At 39.2% G+C, this 21,433-nt stretch overlaps 1 protein-coding gene and 1 pseudogene across 3 annotated transcripts in view; one reads left to right on the top strand and one right to left on the bottom strand.

Moving 5' to 3' along the window:
* The window catches only part of TRIM33 (tripartite motif containing 33), a 144,061-nt gene that overhangs the window by 95,033 nt on the left and 27,595 nt on the right, over window positions 1–21,433 (bottom strand). The window lies entirely within an intron of this gene.
* On the top strand, window positions 18,508–18,971 carry LOC132344855 (small nuclear ribonucleoprotein G-like; annotated as a pseudogene).

The following is a 21,433-nucleotide window of genomic DNA, read 5'->3' as shown; positions in this document are numbered from 1 at the left end:
TACAGTAAGTCTTCACTGAGAAGGTGACAGTTACACATGATCTTGAAGAATCAATTGCACTCACTAATGTGCAAGAAATTGTATACTTGGTTGGTCTGGGTTCATCAAACCCTGCACATTTCTAAGGAAAGCCTTCAATACTAGCCCTTGATGGGCATATGGGAGATGACTTCTGAACTCTTGTAATATTAATTATGCCTGATAAAAGTGCCTCCCCCTCAAAAAAAAAAAAAGTTTCTGTTTGCCTGAGGCCATCTGCATTCAGTTTGACCTCTGGATCTGACTGGAGGTCAAGTAGGTGGTATCAGTTCTGCAGAGGTTCTACACCTGTATGACTGATTCCCCAATAAAAACCACAGACAGAGGCTCAGGTGAGCTTCCCTGGTTGGTAACACTCTTTCTGCATACTATTACACACTAACTGGGAGCATAAAGCATCTCCCTGTTTAACTCTACTGAAGGAAGACACTTGAAAGTGTGCACCTGCTTCCTCCTGGATTTCACACCATGCACCATGAGTATAAAGATTTTTCTTAATTCTAAGTCCTTCCAGCAAATCACGAATCTGAGTGTGGTCTTGGGGACCCCATAAAAAACTAGGAAAGAAAGAAACAGCGTGCAAATCAAGAACAGCAGATGCAAAGTTCACAAACAAAAAAAGAATAGGAGCCTACAGAGAGAAAACTATCTGTATGAGTATATATATAGTCATATAACTAAAATATTGAGAAAGTTAAGAAATTTGTGATATCTAAAGGAGTATCTTTCAAAAGCCATACTGTTCTGATCAAGAAACACTAAATATTATAAAAGTATCCATTATATCTGTGTAAAAGAATGATTTGATGCAAATCATACTAGCTTTTGATTTCTGAATAAGCTCAGATTCGTAAAATTTCTACTTCTACCTAGCAAGCTGACATCACAATTCATGACTTTTCATCTTTTCAAAAAATGTAGACAGCAAAAGGATACTGAATACTGCAGAAGAAACACAACCCAAAGTACACAAAGCATAGAGGGATACATTTGAGGAAGACTTCTGTCATAAAGATTTTCAGAGAAGCTTGAAATTCAGAATTTGAAGCATGAAAGAACTCCCAAAGAGACACAAGAAAATTTAAGTTGGCAGACATCAACAAACCCCATTCCTATTCTGACTACTTATTCCTGTCAGATTACCCAGCAAAGTATCTTATCACCAAAACAAAAAGAGCTGAAGTTTCTTTAGGGATCTTTTTGGTATTCTATATTTATAAATAAATGTTTAGATTATATAAACATTTTTGTTGAAAATGAGAATCTTTTGAGTTTGTAAGTATGCCCCTGTAACTAGTGATCAAATGAGTGTGCTCCTGACTCTATCACTCAGTACCAGTTGCCATGTTGTTTTCAGTATTACACAAAACTGAAACCCAAACTTCAAAGCCAAAGCTAGTGACCAGTTTTACACATAATGTTCCTAGAACTGATTTCATTACTTCAAAGCTCAAGTTCTGAGACACTCGTTCATACTCACTAATTTCCTTTAAGTGTTAATTTACTAAAATGTATGATCACTGGGGTGGAGGATGGGAGGGGGTTAAAGGCTAAAATAGACAACTCTACAAACTAGTTTATCTCCACAGTGTTGTTAAGTGGAATTTAGTTTCAGTAAACTGACTGATGGACTTCAAGATGGATCATTAAGCAGATGTGAAAAGACCACATGAACCCCAACTCAAATACAGAAATAGCTAACATACAACAAATTAAAGTGTAAACCCCAAAATACCTAAGTCTACACCCAAGAACGCAAAATTTTGAAGTGCCAGAAACAAAACAGCACTCAAAGCCTAAGTAGTGAGGCAGTGATATAAGTGAGCCACAGAGGTTACCTTACCACTGTTGGGAATAGGAAGATAAAGGTCAAAAGGTCAAACTGAACTGCCTCAATAAAGCCATGGGGCAATCTTTTAAGCACTCCACAGACAAAAACCCTCACCAGTCCTGGAGTCACCCACAAGCAATCTCAACACTAAATAAGCTTGATGCATAGATGTGTAAACAAAGTATGTTCTATTTTGCACAGTACACAGACAGGCCAAGTCAAGAACCTAAGAAGCTTGCCTAGTAGACTAGTAGCTTCCGGGTTGGTGAACTGGTAGAGATTCGCGAAGAGTGACACGGGCGAGCATGGACGCTCCATACCTCTTCCCACAAACCTCGCCCTGTGCATCGCTTCTATCTGACTATCCCTGAGCTATGGCCTTTTATAATAAACTGGGAGGTAATGCTGGATGACTTAAGGGAAGACCACGTAGTGATGCGACCTCTAGTACTGAAGCTTCATGTCCTGGCACCAGTTTTTCCGCAATGTCAGAAACACTGAATGGAAAATTAGAAGTAAATCTATTATGAACCAGAAGGAACCCAGTCCATCACACTAGTCATCTTCTCCAAGGGTGAAGTCAACATTCCTCTTCTGTCCTCTATCCTAAGCTCAAGTTCTTATTTAAAATCTTATCTTTAATCAACTCATAACCCCAAGCAAAATGTTCACAAAGTTGAAGTCATTCTTTTTGCCCAATAGCTACTTCTTTTCCTGGAATTCCTACTTAGGTAAATTCACATATTCATTCAACAACAACCAAAAGAAACTTTTCTGAACCCTTATAAACACAAAAACATCTCATTAGAACTCCTTCCAACCCAAGGCACAAATGGAACTCCCAGTGAAGATAAGCTCATAAATAAAACTACAACGCACATGAAGAAACCCAATACTGCTGGAATGAGTAGAAAAACACAATAAACCAAGAAGTAAAAACCTAAAACCACAGAAAAAAAAACAGTTGGATAGACTTCAAATATGTATAAAATGTTCACAGAGATAGAGGACAAACGGAATCTGTGAAAATGGGTAGATATAAAAAAGAAAATGAAACTGAATAAACTTAAAACACTAATTAATAAGCAAGTGGTAACTGTTAAGAAAACTATTAAGATAGAACAGATATGAAGGAATTATATAGAATTCAACATAGAGATAAGGAGAGATAGAATACAAAAGAGAAGAAGCAAGCTAAAGAACTCAGTGAGCCTTTCTGGCAGTGACAACCTCCCCACAAGAACAAGCCTCTCACAAAGGATCTCCTTCATCCCTCTCCATAAAAGAAGAGGAAACATAAGAAGTGCCTGGTGCGGAGCCTTAAATTCCCCAATTTTCATGGATGTGAAATGCTCAAGATGCTAAAAATCACCACCATCTTTGGCCATGCACAAATAGTTTTGTGAGCTGGCTGCTCTACTATCCTCTGTCAACCTACAAGAGGAAAAGCAAGCCTTACAGAGAATGTTCCTTAGACAGAAGCAGCATTAAAAGCACCCTGAATCAAGATGAGTGGGAACCCGTCCCAATAAACACATTCTGGACATCTAAAAAAAACCAAAGGAACTAAATGAGAAATTCCAGCATATGTCAAAAAGAAGTTCATTAAGGAAATGAAGTAGAGATGCTAAAGAGATAAAGGCTGGAAATTTCAGACCTAAAGAAATGAGCCCTCAGATTGCAATCCAACTCTTAAGCAAGATAAAAATACCTCTGCACCTAAACATCAGCAAACATGAAGAAAAAATTTTTGGTTTTTTTGGCTACGTCATGTGGCTTGTGGGATCTCAGTTCTCTCACCAGGGATTAAACCCAGGCCACCTCAGTGAAAGCCCACAATCCTAACCACTAGGCCACTAGGAAACCCCTCAAAAAACTCTTAATAACTACTAGTAGTAGAAGAAAATCAGACTTAGAGCTTATCTCGTCAGTTAAAAAAAAAAACAACTGCCAAACAATAACAGGAATAATTATCTTCAAAGCTGCTGGAGAAAATAAAAGTCAACTGGCAATCTATACCCTGATAAAGCTATTATTCTACAATAAGAGCAAATCAAATTACCAGACATAAAACAGTACTATTCATTGCTATAAGAACTAATAAAGCATTGGGCTGAACCATATAAAACTGTAAGTATTCAACCACTTAGGACCAACCACTTAGAATTTTATATAGTTCAATCTGATATCTGAGAACATGGAAAAATATTTAGAAGTGAGATGCAAGAAGTAATTAGCAAAGGCATCAATAAAACATTGATACCTAAACATGCATGGGCTAAAAGTAAATATAACTATGAAAGAGATTAAAAAACATAAACTACTAAAATATAATGATCTGTTCTATTATAATTAAACTTTAAAAATTATTCTAATATGAAAGGAAAATTAAGATATGATTAAAATTATGTCAATTAAAGTAAAAGCTTTCCTTGTAACAGCTCTGTAAAGTAGGATCAATTTCTATATCCATTTCAAAAGTGAGGAAACAGGTTCAGAGAGATTAGATAATGTTCTCAAGTCATGGGACAATGTAAGTGGAGGGGAGAGGAGACCAAGGTCTGAAACTAAAATGTACGAACCTACAGCCCTAGTCTTCTTGGAGAAGACTCTTGAGAGTCCCTTGGACTGCAAGGAGATCCAACCAGTCCATTCTGAAGGAGATCAGCCCTGGGATTTCTTTGGAAGGAATGATGCTGAAGCTGAAACTCCAGTACTTTGGCCACCTCATGTGAAGAGTTGACTTCACTGGAAAAGACCCTGATGCTGGGAGGGATTGGGGGCAGGAGGAGAAGGGGAAGACAGAGGATGAGATGGCTGGCTGGCATCACCGACTTGATGGACATGAGTTTGGGTAAACTCCAGGAGTTGGTGATGGACAGGGAGGCCTGGCGTGCTGCGATTCATGGGGTCGCAGAGTCAGACACAACTGAGCGACTGAACTGAACTGTGCACCTAACAAGACTGCTTCAAAATATAAAAGAAAAACCTGGTAAAACTCAAAGTAGACAAATTGAAGCATGAAGATGAATGAATGAGTAGGGGAATAAAATACACAGGCTCACTAAATGTGAGACATTATCAAGTGGCTAAATATATGTGTAATTGGTATTTCAGAAAGGATATTCTAAAAAATGAGAAAAATATTTTAAGAGAAAATGGCCAAATCTTCTCCAACTTGAACAACAATAATCCAAAATTCAAGAATCTCAATAATCTCTGAGGATTACACCTCTAAATAAAACCATACGAAAGCACATCATAAAATCAACTGCTTAAACTAATAATAAAGAGTAAACCTTAACAGCAGTGGGAGAGGCAGGTATGAACACATTACATACAAAGATAACAATGACAGCAGACTTTTCATCAGAAACTATAAATCCAGGGGACTTCCCCTGTGGTCCAGTGGCTAAGATTCCATGTTCCCAATGCCAGGTTCTATCCCTGACCAGGGAACTAGATCCTACATGCCACAACTGAAATATTCTGCATGCTACAACTAAGACACAGTGCAGCCAAAATATATAATTTTTAAAGCCAGAAGTTGTTAATGGAATGCCATCGTTAAAGCAGTAAAAGCAAAAACAGACACATGAATTAACAAACTAAATGAAATGACAAACTACAGGGGAGAAAACGAACAGCAGAGATTACCGATGCAGAATTAGTGCATAAATATAAAATGAATGTTTAATGTAATCAAAATAGAATAGCATTAACTATGACCAAAGGAAAATACAAGAACAGATTTTAAAAAGAACAAAAACCTAGAAACAAAAACAGCTAAGTAATAAATTTAAAATAAATGGAGACCATAACAAAGACAAAAGTATAATGTAACTTTTCAGTACACTTCTGAATGGAACAAAAAAAAAGAGCTTCAAGAAATTTTTTGAGGGAGATTTATTTTCTGGCCCCTGCCACACAGCATGGGGGATCTTAGTTCCCTGACCAGGGGTCAAACCTGTGACCCCTGCAGTAGAAGCAGGGAGTCTGAACAAATGGATACCCAGGGAATTTTAGTTAACTAAAATTTAGATAGCCACAACTAACTAGTGCAATGGTACAAGACCTACGAAGTTCCCAGAACTTCAGACCTCGGAAAATATTTGAGACAGTACTTTAAGAAAATACATTAAGTTTTTAATTTTTTGGGAAAATGGAATTACACACAACAAAAAAATCAACAGCTAGCTAACTTCCACTAATAGAAGAATAAGGAGTTCATGATCTGAGCCACAGTCAGCTCCTGGTCTTGTTTTTGCTGACTGTATAGAGCTTCTCCATCTTTGGCTGCAAAGAATATAATCAATCTGATTTTGGTGTTGACCATCTGGTGAAGTCCATATATAGAGTCTTCTACTGTACTGTTCGAAGAGGTTGTTTGCTATGACCAGTGCGTTCTCTTGGCAAAACTCTATTAGCCTTTGCCCTGCTTCGTTCCGTATTCCAAGGACAAATTTGCCTGTTACTCCAGGTGTTTTTTGACTTCCTACTTTTGCATTCCAGTCCCCTATAATGAAAAGGACATCTTTCTTGGGTGTTAGTTCTAAAAGGTCTTGTAGGTCTTCATAGAACTGTTCAACTTTAGCTTCTTCAGTGTTACTAGCTGGGGCACAGACTTAGATTACTGTGATATTGAATGGTTTGCCTTGGAAACGAACTTTCAGATGTTCAAGTTGGTTTTAGAAAAGGCAGAGGAACCAGAGATCAAATTGCCAACATCCGCTGGATCATCGAAAAAGCAACAGAGTTCCAGAAAAACATCTATTTCTGTTTTATCGATTATGCCAAAGCCTTTGACTGTGTGGATCACAATAAACTGTGGAAAATCCTGGAAGACATGGGAATACCAGACCACCTGACCTGCCTCTTGAGAAACCTGTATGCAGGCCAGGAAGCAACAGTTAGAACTGGACATGGAACAACAGACTGGTTCCAAATAGGAAAAGGAGTACGTCAAGGTTGTATATTGTCACCCTGCTTATTTAACTTCTATGCAGAGTACATCATGACAAATGCTGGACTGGAAGAAGCACAAGCTGGAATCAAGATTGCTGGGAGAAATATCAATCACCTCAGATATGCAGATGACACCACCCTTATGGCAGAAAGTGAAGAGGAACTCAAAAGCCTCTTGATGAAAGTGAAAGTGCAGAGTGAAAAAGCTGGCTTAAAGCTCAACATTCAGAAAACAAAGATCATGGCATCTGGTCCCGTCACTTCATGGGAAATAGATGGGGAAACAGTGGGAACAGTGTTTATTTTGGGGGGCTCCAAAATCACTGCAGATGGTGACTGCAGCCATGAAATTAAAAGACGCTTACTCCTTGGAAGAAAAGTTATGACCAACCTAGATAGCATATTCAAAAGCAGAGACATTACTTTGCCAACAAAGGTCCATCTAGTCAAGGCTATGGTTTTTCCAGTGGTCATGTATGGATGTGAGAGTTGGACTGCGAAGAAAGCTGAGCGCTGAAGAATTGATGCTTTTGAACTGTGGTGTTGGAGGAGACTCTTGAGAGTCCCTTGGACTGCAAGGAGATCCAACGAGTCCATTCTAAAGGAGATTAACCCTGGGATATCTTTCGAGGGAATGATGCTAAAGCTGAAACTCCAATACTTTGGCCACCTCATGCGAAGAGTTGACTCATTGGAAAAGACTCTGACGCTGGGAGGGACTGGGGGCAGGAGGAGAAGGGGACGACAGAGGATGAGATGGCTGGATGGCCTCACCGACTCGATGGACGTGAGTTTGAGTGAACTCCAGGAGTTTGTGATGGACAGGGAGGCCTGGTGTGCTGCGATTCATGGGGTCGCAAAGAGTCGGAGACGACTGAGCAACTGAACAGAACTGAATGGAAGAATGAAAAGTGAACCATCCCCTCAAAGTGCAGATATAAAACTTGACAAAATTGTCACAAACAAAAGAACCCATTCATTTCAAAGCACTGGGAAACAATCATTATCAGACAAAATGAGAAATGCTTATTCTCCAAAAATCTGCTATGGTAAAAACAGTGGAAGGCATTGGCCTTCTTGCCTGAGCATGATTCTACAATCCCTACTCCCACTCGAAAATTCTAGTATGCACCATCAGTAGTTTTACTAGAGGGTGACCATAAAAAACAGCAGTTCTGTTCTCATGCCATATACAAAAGTAAACTCAAGATGGATTAAAGACCTGAATATAAGACCAGAAACCATAAAACTCCTAAAACAAAAAAAACGTAGACAGAACCCTCTTGACATAAATGGTAGCAATATTTCTGGATCTATCTCCTAAGGTAAATGAAACAAAACCAAAAATAAACAAATGTTGGGCTTCTCTGGTGATCAGTGCAGGAGACACCACTTATCCCTGGTCCAGGAAGATACGACAACTAAGCTACAACTGCTGAGCCTGCGCTATCGAACCCAAGAGCTGCAAATGAGCCTCTAGGCTGCAACTACTGAAGCCCGAGTGCCTCGAGTCCATGCTCCGTAATAAGAGAAGCCACTTCAATGAGAAGTCCATGCACTGCAGCCAGAAAGTAGCCCCTGCTCATCGCAACAGAGAAAGGCCACACACAGCAGTGAAGATCCAGTGCGGCCAAAACTAAACAAATAGAAATTTTAATTAAAAAATGGGATCTAATTTAACTCAAAAGCTTCTGCACCACTAAGGAAACCAGCAACAAACAAAAAGACAACCTACTGAGTGGGAGAAAATATTTGCATGATATGACCAATAATACCCAAAATATATATTGTTGTTTAGTCACTAAGTCGTTGTGTCCAACTCTTTTGTGACTCCATGGACTATAGCCTGCCAGGCTCCTCTGTCCACGGGATTTCCCAGTTAAGAATACTGGAGTGGGTAGCCATTTCCTTCTCCAGGGGATCTTCCCAACCCAGGGACTGAACCTGAGTCTCCTGTATGGCAGGCGGATTCTTTACCACTGAGCCACCAGGGAAGTCCCATAAAGCTCATGTAACTCAATATTAAAGAAAAAAAACAAATGAAAACTAGGCAGAGGACCTGAACAGACATGTTCCCAAACAGGATATACAGATGACTGACAGTGCTCATCACTGCTAATCATAAGAGAAACCCATATCAAAACCACACTGAAGGACTTTCCTGGTGGTCCAGTGGTTAAAAATCTGCCTTGAAATTTGAGGCACTCAGGTTCAATCCCCGGTCAAGGAACTAATATCCCACATGCTGTGGAGCAACTAAGGTCGTGCACCACAACTAGAGAGTCCATGTGCCTCGGCTAGCGTCTGTGCACTGCGACAAAGGATTCTGTAGGACACAACAAAGATTCCGAGTGTCCCAACTAAGACCTGACAAAGTCAGATAAATAAATATTATTTTTAAAAAACCCTGAGATTATCACCTCACATCCACCCGAATGGCTACTACCAAAAGACCACAAATGCCAAATGCTGGGGAGGATGTGGAGAAAAGGGAACACTCCTACACTGCTAGTGGGAACGCAAACCACTGCAGCCACTTTGGAGAACAATATGGAGGTTCCTTAAAAAAAACAACTAAAAATAGAACTGCCATATCATCATCCAGCAATTCTACTTCTGGGAATAAAATCAAAGAAAGTGAAAACGCTGACTCAAAAAGATATATGCACCCCAATGTTCATAGCAGCATTATTTACAATGGCCAGGATATGGAAGCAACCTAAGTGACCATCAACAGATGGATAAAGAAGTGTATATATACATAGAGATTATTATTAAGCCATTAAAAAAAAAAGAATGAAATTCTGCCATTTAAAACAATACGGACGGACCTGGAGGGTATTATGCTTAATGAAATAAGTCAAACAGAGAAAGACAAATACTATATCGTAAATTTTCATGCAGAATCTAAAAACTAAAACAAGTGAATGAATATAACAAAACAGAAACCAATACAAATACAGAAACATCAACAGGCCGAGGGAAAGAGAAGGCACAATAAAAAGGTAGGTGATTATGAGGCACAAACTCATAAGCATAAGATAAATAAGCTACAAGGATAGCGTTACAGCACAGAGAATATAGCCAATGTTACATAATAATTTTTTGTGTTTATTTTTTGTTCCTTGGTTTTCTTCATATAATAACTTTAAATGGAGTATAATATATAAAAATATTGGCTCACTCTGATGTACACCTGAAACTAATGTAACACTCTAAATCAACTATCAGATCAGATCAGATCAGTCGCTCAGTCGTGTCCGACTCTTTGCGACCCCATGAATCATAGCATGCCAGGCCTCCCTGTCCATCACAAACCCCCTGAGTTCACTCAGACTCACATCCATCGAGTCAGTGATGCCATCCAGCCATCTCATCCTCTGTCTTCCCCTTCTCCTCCTGCCCCCAATCCCTCCCAGCATCAGAGTCTTTTCCAATGAGTCAACTCTTCGCATGAGGTGGCCAAAGTACTGGAGTTTCAGCTTTAGCATCATTCCTTCCAAAGAAATCCCAGGGCTGATCTCCTTCAGAATGGACTGGTTGGATCTCCTTGCAGTCCAAGGGACTCTCAAGAGTCTCCTCCAACACCACAGTTCAAAAGCATCAATTCTTCAGCGCTCAGCCTTCTTCACAGTCCATCCTCACATCCATACATGACCACAGGAAAAACCATAGCCTTGACTAGATGAACCTTTGTTGGCAAAGTAATGTCTCTGCTTTTGAATATGCTATCTAGGTTGGTCATAACTTTTCTTCCAAGGAGTAAGCGTCTTTTAATTTCATGGCTGCAGTCACCATCTGCAGTGATTTTGGACCCAGAAAAATAAAGTCTGATACTGTTTCCACTGTTTCCCCATCTATTTCCCATGAAGTGGTGGGACCGGATGCCATGATCTTCGTTTTCTGAATGTTGAGCTTTAAGCCAACTTTTTCACTCTCCACTTTCACTTTCATCAAGAGGCTTTTGAATTCCTCTTCACTTTCTGCCATAAGGGTGGTGTATTCTGCATATCTGAGGTTATTGATATTTCTCCCGGCAATCTTGATTCCAGCTTGTGTTTCTTGAGTCCAGCGTTTGTCATGATGTACTCTGCATAAAAGTTAAATAAACAGGGTGACAATATACAGCCTTGACAATCTTATATTTCAATGTAAAAAACAAAAAAGCAGCTTTGGCACCATATGAAGCAGGATCAGTTAGGTCAGGAGAGCAAATGTGAACACATCTGCCAGCTACAAGTAGGTATTCCAGTTTGGAAAGAACACCTTGTACACACTTAAGTTTGGGTCACAGCTAATGCAGGTAGCAGGCCACTGGAAAAACATAAGACACTTAAAATGAGAGTCACACAATTAAGATAAAACTCTACACACACCTGGCTAACTAAAAGGGATACTCAAGAAAGCCCAGCAAAAATAAAAGGCCAAATGAGACTAAAACCTGGCTGCAACTTTTAGTGTGTTTCCTAAACAAAGACAGATTACTAATGGTGTGAGGCTGATAAACTCAAGATATTTGATCGAAACTTCCACCCTAAAGCACTGGTTGACCACAAAGCTATGCAGACATACTAACAGAAGCGAACCCTAGAAAGCCAGGCTAAGCAATAAAAATAAAAATAACTGAAAAGAGGTATCAATGACTGTAAGCTGTACAAATTTCATACTTTAAGACTAAGCAAGTTACTACAAAATAGCAACAACCTGCAGAAAAATAAACCAGAAGTCAGAGTTGCTATAATATAGGAAATGATAAAGAAACAGACAAGTGTGCCTTAACCTGGGGTTGGGGGGGAATCAGTCAACTAATCAACGGAGTCCAAACACTGAAGTTAATAAACAGATTTCAAAGCAGCTATTATAAAATACTCCTAAGAATAAAGTAAAATACGATGGCAGGACTCAACATATAGGAAGTCTGAAGAGAGAACTAGGAATTATAGTAACAACCTGTAAGATGAAAAGTAGAACATCCAAAATTAAAAATTTAATCATACATCTAGGCTCAATAGCAGACTTAGTGGATCTGTAGATAAGTCTAAGTATTCAATCCTTAAAAGGCAGAAAGATCAAAACAACAGGGGGAGGAGGAGGAACAGCCAGAGAGACATCAAGATCTCAAAACGAATGCAGTGGAAGTCTCAGAAGATGAGAGCAAGGAGCAGGAAAAATATTTTGAGAAAATAATAGCCAAAAATGTCCCAAACTCAATGAAATAAATAATCTGAAAAGTCAAAAAGCTGGAAAAATTCAACTATAATAAAACAAAGAGAATCAAACCTTGATTTATCATACTCAAACTACTGCAAGACAAAGATTTTTCAAAGAAAATCCTGAAAACAGCAACAGAAAAACAATTCATCATCCACAGGGGAACAACATTAACATCTGACTTTTCATCAGAGACCATGGAGGTCAGAAAGCAATCAAGTGACGTATTTAAAGTAATTGAAAGACTGTAAAACCAAGAATTCTTTATAAAACAAAAATATTCTTCAATCTGAAAGCAAAGTAAGGCAATCCCCAGATAAACAAAAATTAATAGAATGTCATGAGCATATTTGTACCACAAAAGAAATACTAAATGAAGTTCATTCAGGCTGAAAAAAACTGCAATCAGACAATACCCTGGATCCACTGAATGGAAAAAGAGAAGCATTAGAAAGGGTAAACATATGGAAGACATAAAAAAGACTGTTTTCCTCTTGATTTCTTTAAAACAAAACAAAACATAAGATGGTTTAAAGTGATAATCAGAATCAAGTGTTTTAAACATAGAAACAGAATAATACAATAGTTACAAAGGAGAAGAAGTGAGAAGAGGAGGGAAAGTCGTTCAGTTGTGTCCAACTCTTTGCAACTCCATGGACTGTAGAATGCCAGGCTCCTCTGTCCATGGAATTGTCCAGGCCAGAATATTGGAGTAGGTATTCCCTTCTCCAGGGGATTTTCCCAACCCAGGTCTCCCACATTGCAGGCGTATTCTTTACCATCTGAGCCATCAGGGAAGCCCCAGTTACAAAGGAGAAAAATGGATCTATAGCGAAGTTGCTAGATTTTAACAAAATCAATACAATATTACCTTGACATGGCTTGTATTAAATTAGACATATAATTGCTAGAGGAAAAACTAAGACAAAAACAAAGTAAAAACAAAAAGAGAGAAAATTTTAAAGAACATTAAAAATACTGGACACAAAAGGCTTAGTAAAAGAAAGGAACCAAAACCTGACATGACAAAGAGAAAACAAACATCCTAAATCCAACCACATGATTGCTGCTGTTGTTCAGTCCCTAAGTCGTGTCCAACTCTTTGAGACACCATGGACTGCAGCACCCCAGGCTTCCCTGTCCTTCACCATCTCCCAGAGCTTGCTCAAACTCATGTCCATTGAGTCAGTGATGCTATCCAACCATCTCATCCTCTGTTGTCCCCTTCTCCTCCCACATTCTATCTTTCCCAACATCAGGGTCTTTTCAAATGAGTCGACTCTTTGCATCAGGTGGCCAAAGTATTAAGAGTTTCAGCTTCAGCATCAATCCTTCCAATAAATATTCAGGACTGATTTCCTTTAGGATTGACTGCTTTGATCTCCTTCCTGTCCAAAGGACTTTCAAGAGTATTCTCTTACACCAGTTTGAAAGCTTCGGTGCTCAGCATTCTTTATGGTCCAACTCTCACATCCATATATGACTGCTGGAAAAACCATAGCTTTGACTATATGGACCTTTGTCAGAAAATTGATCTCTGCTTTTCAATATGCTGTCTAGATTTGTCATAGCTTTCCTTCCAAGGAGCAAATATCTTTTAATTTCATGGCTGCAGTCACTATCTGCAGTGATTTTGGAGCTCAAGAAAATAAAATCTGTCACTGTTTCCACTTTTCCCTATCAATTTGCCATGAAGTGATGGGGAAAAAATGGAAATGTACTCCAGTGAAAAGGCAGAGATTGTCAACCTGGATAAAAGACAAAATCCAACTATATGGGGTCTAAATGAAACATTTCTAAAAACACAACAGACTGAAAGTGAAAAAAAAAAAAGGAAAAAGATATACCATGAAAATAATCATGAAAGGTGGAGGGAAAAGACTCTTAGATGAAACAGATTACTTACTAGACATAAAGGTAAACATTTTATATGCTAAAGAACCAATACATCAAAAATAGCTAACAATTATAAATGCGTAGGAGAAGGCAATGGCACCCCACTCCAGTACTCTTGCCTGGAAAATCCCATGGATGGAGGAGCCTAGTAGGCTGGGGGTCGATAAGAGTCAGACACGACTGAGCAACTTCACTTTCACGCATTGGAGAAGGAAACGGCAACCCACACCAGTGTTCTTGCCTGGAGAATCCTAGGGACGGGGGAGCCTGGTGGGCTGCCGTCTATGGGTTGGCACAGAGTCGGACACGACTGAAGTGACTTAGCAGCAGCAGTAACTTCTCCCCTGGAGAAGGAAATGGCAACCCACTCCAGTATCCTTGCCTGGAGAATCCCATGGACGGAGGAGCCTGATAGGCTATAGTCCACGAGGTTGCAAAGAGTTGGACACGACTGAGCGACTTTTTACTTTTACTTTACTATAAATGCATATGTACCTAAAAAAATACGTGAAGCAAAACTAACAGAATGAAGAAAAGGATAATTAAACAACTGCAGATGGAGATTTCAATACTCATTTTGCAAAAGTTGATAAAAACAGTCTTTATAAAATATAAAAGCCTTAAACAACATAGTAACCAACTTGATGTAACTGATCTATACAGAACGTTCCATACAAAGATCAGTTCAGTTCAGTTGCTCAGCTGTGTTCGACTCTTTGCAACCCCATGGACTGTAGCCTGCCAGGCTTCTCTGTCCATGGAATTCTCCAGGCAAGAATACTGGAATGGGTTGCCACACCCTTCTCCAGTGGCTCTTCCCAACCCAGGGATCGAACCCAGGTGTGATTAAAAGGGATCTCTTATTAATAATGAAAAGATGCACTTATCATCCCTATCTCTCAGTCTTACAAGTTCTGTCCAGAACCAGGGACAAGGATAAAATACATAATTTACAGTGTCTGTGAGGAAGAGGAAATAAGCCATTTCAGAGACCTTGTGCCATGTACAGAGCCTAAAATAGTATCCAGTTCAGTTCAGTTGCTCAGTCGTGTCTGACACTTTGTGACCCCATGAATTGCAGCAAGCCAGGCCTCCCTGTCCATCACCAACTCCTGGAGTTCACCATAGAGTCAGTGATGCCATCCAGCCATCTCATCCTCTGTCATCCCCTTTTCCTCCTGCCCCCAATCCCTCCCAGCATCAGAGTCTTTTCCAATAGTATTACCTGGCCCTTTAAAGAAGTAGTTTGCCAATCCCTTTGCTAATTAATGGGCTTCCCAGGTGGCTCAGTGGTAAAGGATCTGCCTACCAAGCAGGAGATGTTGGTTCAATCCCTGGGTCAGGAAGATCTCCTGGAGAAGGAGATGGCAACCCACTTGCCTGGGAAATCCCATGGACAGAGGAGGTCTGGCGGGCTACAGTCCCTGGGGTCGCAGAGTCGGACACGACTTAGTGAGTAAACAGCAGCAGCAGTGCTAGTTAATAAAACAAATCTCAATAATTTGAAAGGGTTTAGACCACTCATGGTATGTTCTCCTACCACAATTAAATTAGAAGGTAATAACAGAAAGAAATCTGAAAAGCCCAAATTTTGGAAAGTTTAAAAACCAAATTCTAATTAACCAATGGGTAAAAGAAGAAACCTTGAGGACAAACAGAAAATACCTTGAACTGAATATAAGTTAAAGTTAATATATACAAATTCACCAGATACAGTTAAAGCAATACCTAAGAGTCCAAAAGAAATTCTGCCATAAAATGTTCTATATCTGCAAAGTCAAATGGGGTAGCCATTAGGCACATGAGACCAGTGAACACGTGAAATGTGACTAGGATGACTGAGGAACTCAATCTACTATTTCACTTTAGCATTAACTGCCACATATGGGAGTTACCTAACACATCTGACAGCACAGGCTTAGAAATTTGTAGCTTTAAAAATATACTAGAAAACCACAACAAAAAAATTTTTAACCAATAATCTGATCATGTAATTCAGATTCTGCAAATCAAACCCAAATTAAATAGAATAATATAAAGATCAGAGTAGGTATCAATGGAGGGAAGGGGAATAAAACTCAAAGATGATTCTTTGAAAAGATCAACAGAATTGATAATTAGCAGGATGGGAGATAAGGTGCAGGTGGAAGGGAAGAGATGGGGCTAGGGGTATGCGGAAACATACACTGAGATTGATTTAGAGGTTAAAAAAGAAAACAAAGAATACGAAAATCAGTAATATAAGAAACAGAAGACTTAACAACAAACCCTACAGAAATCGAAAGAATTAAGGGAATATTATGAAAGGCTTTTTTCCTGATAACAAAGATCTTAATTTAAAATGTTCATCTTTTTTTTTTTTAACCCTTTTATTTTGTATTGGGGGTATAGCTGATTAACAATGTTGTGATAATTTCAGATGAACAGCAAAGGGACTTATAAAAGTTTTATACCAACAAGACAGACAATTTAAATGAGTCAAAGGAACTTCCTCAGCCGTCCAGTAGTTTAGACTTCATGCTCCCACTGCAGGGGGCACAGATTTGATCCCTGGTTGGGAAACTAACTTCCCACAAGCCAAGTGGTGCAGTCATAAGCAAACAAACAAATAAGTCAAATTCCTAGAAAATACAAACTCCTAGAAAGTTCCTAGAAAATACAAACTACCAAATACTGGCTCAAGGAAACAAGAGAAACTGAACACACTAATATGAAGTAAAGCAACTAAATTTGTAATTAAATTCTTCTACAAAAGGAAGTCCAGGCCTGCTGGGTTTTTTCAATGATAAATTCTCTCAAGGAAAAAAATAATACAAACCTCACACAAACTTTAAAAAACAGAGGAGGAAGAACTTGCCCAATGGTACAGTGACTGGATCAGAGTTTATCGGGAGAATTCCACATGCCTCGGAGCAACTGGGCCCAGGGGCCACAACTCCTGACCCCAGGGGCAGTAACCACTGAAGCCCGAGCACCTAAAGCCCATGCTCTGCACCAAGAGAAGCCACTGCGGTAAGAAGCCCACGCACCACAACGGAGAACAGATGCTGCTCGCCACAACTGGAGAAACCCCATGTGCAGCAAGGAAGACCCAATGCAATCAAAACATAAAAAATAACGTCTTTTAAAAAATTAAAAAGGAAAAGAGAACAATTAACAACTCATTTTAAGAGGCCAATATTACCAAAGACATAAGACGCCAAAGGCATCACAGACGAAATATTCTAAGAAAATTATATTGGGGAATAGAGAGACAAGGATCATTCCCAAGTTTCTTGCTTAGGAATAAGAAGAATAAGAGCTTACAAAGAGGACATTTTGAAATTTTTGAGACAAGTTCAATTTTAGACATGGTAAGTTTGAGATGCATCTGGGTCATTCAAGAAGAAATATTAAAGAGGCAGTTGTGTTAAAACTGTACTTGAGTGAGACTGCATAATGATAATATGTTTTACTCTGAGGTAATGTCCTACCAGGTAAGACTTTACTCTTAATAGCTTCTTAGTTGTTTTACATTTTCTGGTAAAAATTATATAAGTAGCATTTTACATGTTAGTGATTTCTGGGTTTCAATGAGTTATTATATAATCATTTATCTTGTTCAAAATTTTAACCATCTCCATGTTTTACTTTTTCAAAATAACTATAAAACACGAATAACTATAAAACATGAAATAGTGGGAAAACAGAGCTAAATAACCTTGACCAAGACCCTCTGGCCCGTAAATTTTCTAATCTGCAAAAAATAAATCATATTGGAAATTCCCTGTGTATCCAGGGTTAGGACTCTGGGCTCTCCTGCCGAGAGCCACAAGTTCAATGCCTCATCAAGGAACTAAAATCCCACAAGGTGCACGGAATGACCAAAAAAAAAAAAATACAAATATACAGATAACTAAATAATAAATTATACTGATCATCCCTTCAATTGTTAAAGTGCTTTTTAGGTCTTTCAAACCACCACATGATATCCTGAGAGCAGAAATCATCCTAATACTGCCTTCCATAGAACAGGAATTGAAGCAAGGATTCAATGAACCATGATTCTATAATTTCACACTTATGAAGTGTCAAATGTCAGGACTTAAAGAAATCCTCACTATATCCACTTCAACAAATAATGTTGGGAAAACTGGATTGCCACATGCAATGTGGAATGAAAGAATGAAACCGAACCCCTGTCTTACACCATACACAAAAATCAAAGACCAGAAACTATAAAACTCCTAGAAGGATACAAAGGGGATACGCGCTTGGACATCAGTCTTGACAACAGTTTTTTTTAGTTTGATGCCATGAGCAAAAGTAACAAAAATAAACAAATGGGAAACATCAAACTAAAAAGCTTTTGCACAGTAAAGGAAAATATCAACAAAATGAAAAGGCAATCTACAGAATGGAAGAAAATATTTGCAAGTCGTTATCTGGTAAGAAGTTAACAACCAAAATACACAAAGAACTCATGTAACTTAATAAAATATAAATAATCCAATTTAAAAATGGACAAAGAAATGGAACAGACATTTTTGCAAAGAAGAAATACAACTGGCCAACAGGTACATGCAAAGGTGCTCAACATCACTACCCATCAGGAAACAGAAACCAAAACCACAATGAGATATTGTCTGAAATCTGTAAGAAAGGCTTTCATCAAAAAGACACATATCAGCTGAGGAGACATCATGAGCAAAGCTCACTGTCCTGAGTTGAAGATATTTATGGACAAGAAGTTATTGAAATTAAATGGTGGCAGATATGTCCAAGGAATATTGTGGGGATTTGATCCCTTTACAAATCTTGTGGTAGATGAATGTGTGGAGATGGCAACTAGTGGCAACAGAACAATACTGGAATGGTGGTAATACAAGGAAATAGCTTCATCATGTTAGAAGCCTTGGAACGAGTATGAACAACGGCTGTGCTCACCGAAGAAATCAACTGCTTCCATGCATCCCCTTTCCACATTTTACGAGAAAAATTGGGTTGTGTACATTTTCTTACTGAACTTTTTTGTTAAATAATTGTAATAGTCAAAAATGCTTTCTCAGCTGTTCTCAAAATAGAATATTTGCTCTTATTCTGATTTTTTTCTATCATGACCTGTCCCTGGTCGGAAAAAAACAAAAAAAAGATAACAAGTAGTGAGGATGTGGAAAAAGCAAACAGTTGTGTCCTGATGGTGAGGATGTAAACTGGTATAGCCATTATGAAAAACAGTACAAAGGTTTCTAAAAAAATGAGAACTGCCATATGACCCAGCAATTCCACTTCTGGGTATATATCCAAAAAAAGAAAAGCAAACAAGATGTCAAAGAGATACCTGCACTCCTGTGTTCATGTCAGGATTATTCACAATAACCAGACAGGGAAACAACCTAAGTGTCCATCAACAGATACGTGCTTAAAGAAGATGCAGTGTGTATGCGTAATGCACACATGCATACAAGCACTCACACAGACCAAAAATGGGACAGTATTCACCCACGAGGAAGAAGGAAACCCTGCCATTTGTGACAACACAGATGGACCTAAAGGAAATAAGCCAGACAAAGACAAATACTGCATGGTGTCACATGTGGAAGCTGGGGGGAAAAAAAAACCTTAAAAGTCAAAAACTCAAAGAAACAGTAGATGTGGATGCCAAGGGGTTTGGGGGAGCAGGAAGAATAGAAGAATAGAGAGAAGCTAATAAAAGGATAAAAATTCTCTGCTCTTAAGATGAATAAGGACTGAAAAATCTGATGTACAACATGGTGACCATAGTTGATAACATTGTATTATACAGTTGAAATTTCCTTAGGGATTAGAACTTAAATATTCTCACCCATACATACAAAAACACAAAGTGATAGATGGGTTAACTGAATAGACATGGAGGAATCCTTTCACACTATGTGCCAAATCATTATGATGTACATTTCAAATACCTTACAATTTTGTCAACTATACTTCACCAGGGCTTCCCTGGTGGCTCAGATGGTAAAGAATTCACCTGCAATGCAGGAGACCTGGGGACGGCTACCCGCCTCAGTATTCTGGCTTGGAGAATTCCATGACAGAGAAGCCTGGCAGGCTCCAGTCCATGGAATTGCAAAAAGTCAGACACAACTGAGCGAATTCACGAGGATATCTCAACAAAGCTGAAAAAAAAGGAAAAAATCCTCAGTATCTCCACTGTTGTGATCTTAAATAAAGGACATTTTAATTGAAGCCAATATTCTTTCTTATTTAAACCACTAAAAGTAAATCTTGCCCTCCATGTCAGAGGGTAGTAACAGGGAGCTGAACTTCTACCCCCACTAGATAATAACAAGACAGAATAACATGGGGGAAAGTGAGGCAAGTCATCACTCTACTTCCAGTCTCTGGTATGCTGAAGTTCAGGGGAAGCTGAGATTCCACCCTTACCCTACAACAAAAAAGTAGAGGGAGTCAGCCCTACGCTTTCTCTCCCCTTGTGTCAGTGACACTCAGTGGAACTGAGCATTGTTGTTTAGTTGCTAAGTCCAGCCTGACTCTTGCTTTTCCCAGGCAAGAATACTGAAATGGGTTGTCATTTCTTTCTCCAAGGGATCATCCGAGCCCAACGCCTGTCTCCTGCATTGTAGGCACATTCTTTACCACTGAGCCACCAGTACATGCTGTTGTTGTCCAGTCGCTAAGTCGTGTCTGACTCTGTGACCATATGGACTGCAGCATGGCAGGATTCCCTGTCCTTCACTATCTCCCAGAGGTTGCTCAAACTTATGTCCACTGAGTTGGTGATGTCATCCAACCATCTAACCCTCTGTTGACCCCTTCTCCTCCTGCCCTCAATCTTTCCCAGCACCAGGATCTTTTCCAATGAGTCGGCAACAAATTTATGAGTTAGTATATCCCACTTTTGTATGGAAAGAGCAAGTGGGAACTGAAATTTCAGCTCATTCATTTGCAACATGGAGAAGGAGGTGGCAACCCACTCCAGTACTCTTGACTGGAACATCCCATGGACGAAGGAGCCTGGTCGACTATAGTCCATGGGGTCTCGAAGAGTCAGACACAACTGGGCTACTTCACTTTCACTTTTCACTTCCATGCATTGAAGAAGGAAATGGCAACCCACTCCAATATTCTTGCCTGGAGAATCCCAGGGACGGAGAAGCCTGGTGGGCTGCCGTCTATGGGGTCGCACAGAGTCGGACACAACTGAAGCGACTTAGCAGCAGCAGCAGCAGCAGCATTTACAAGGCAGTTAAGAGTCAGCTTCTGCTGAAATGGTGACATTAGGGCCCAAGGACAAGCCAAAACCCATTTAGCTGTCACGTCGTTCCACAGGAAAACTGCTTGCTAAAAAGGATTAAATACAACCCTGAGTATCAGAATATAATACCCACAATATCACAAAACACTCAAAAATCAGTCAAACTAACAACCAGGATCATTCTAATTAAATGAGAAAAAACAACTGACATATGTTCAAGAGAATCAGATCTTAGAAGGATGTGACAAAAA

Source organism: Bos taurus, chromosome 3 (genome assembly GCF_002263795.3).
Source record: "Bos taurus isolate L1 Dominette 01449 registration number 42190680 breed Hereford chromosome 3, ARS-UCD2.0, whole genome shotgun sequence".
Classification (NCBI taxonomy): Eukaryota; Metazoa; Chordata; class Mammalia; order Artiodactyla; family Bovidae; genus Bos; species Bos taurus.
The sequence above is the reverse complement of the archived record's forward strand: the minus strand, read 5'-3'. Positions and strand labels throughout refer to the sequence as shown.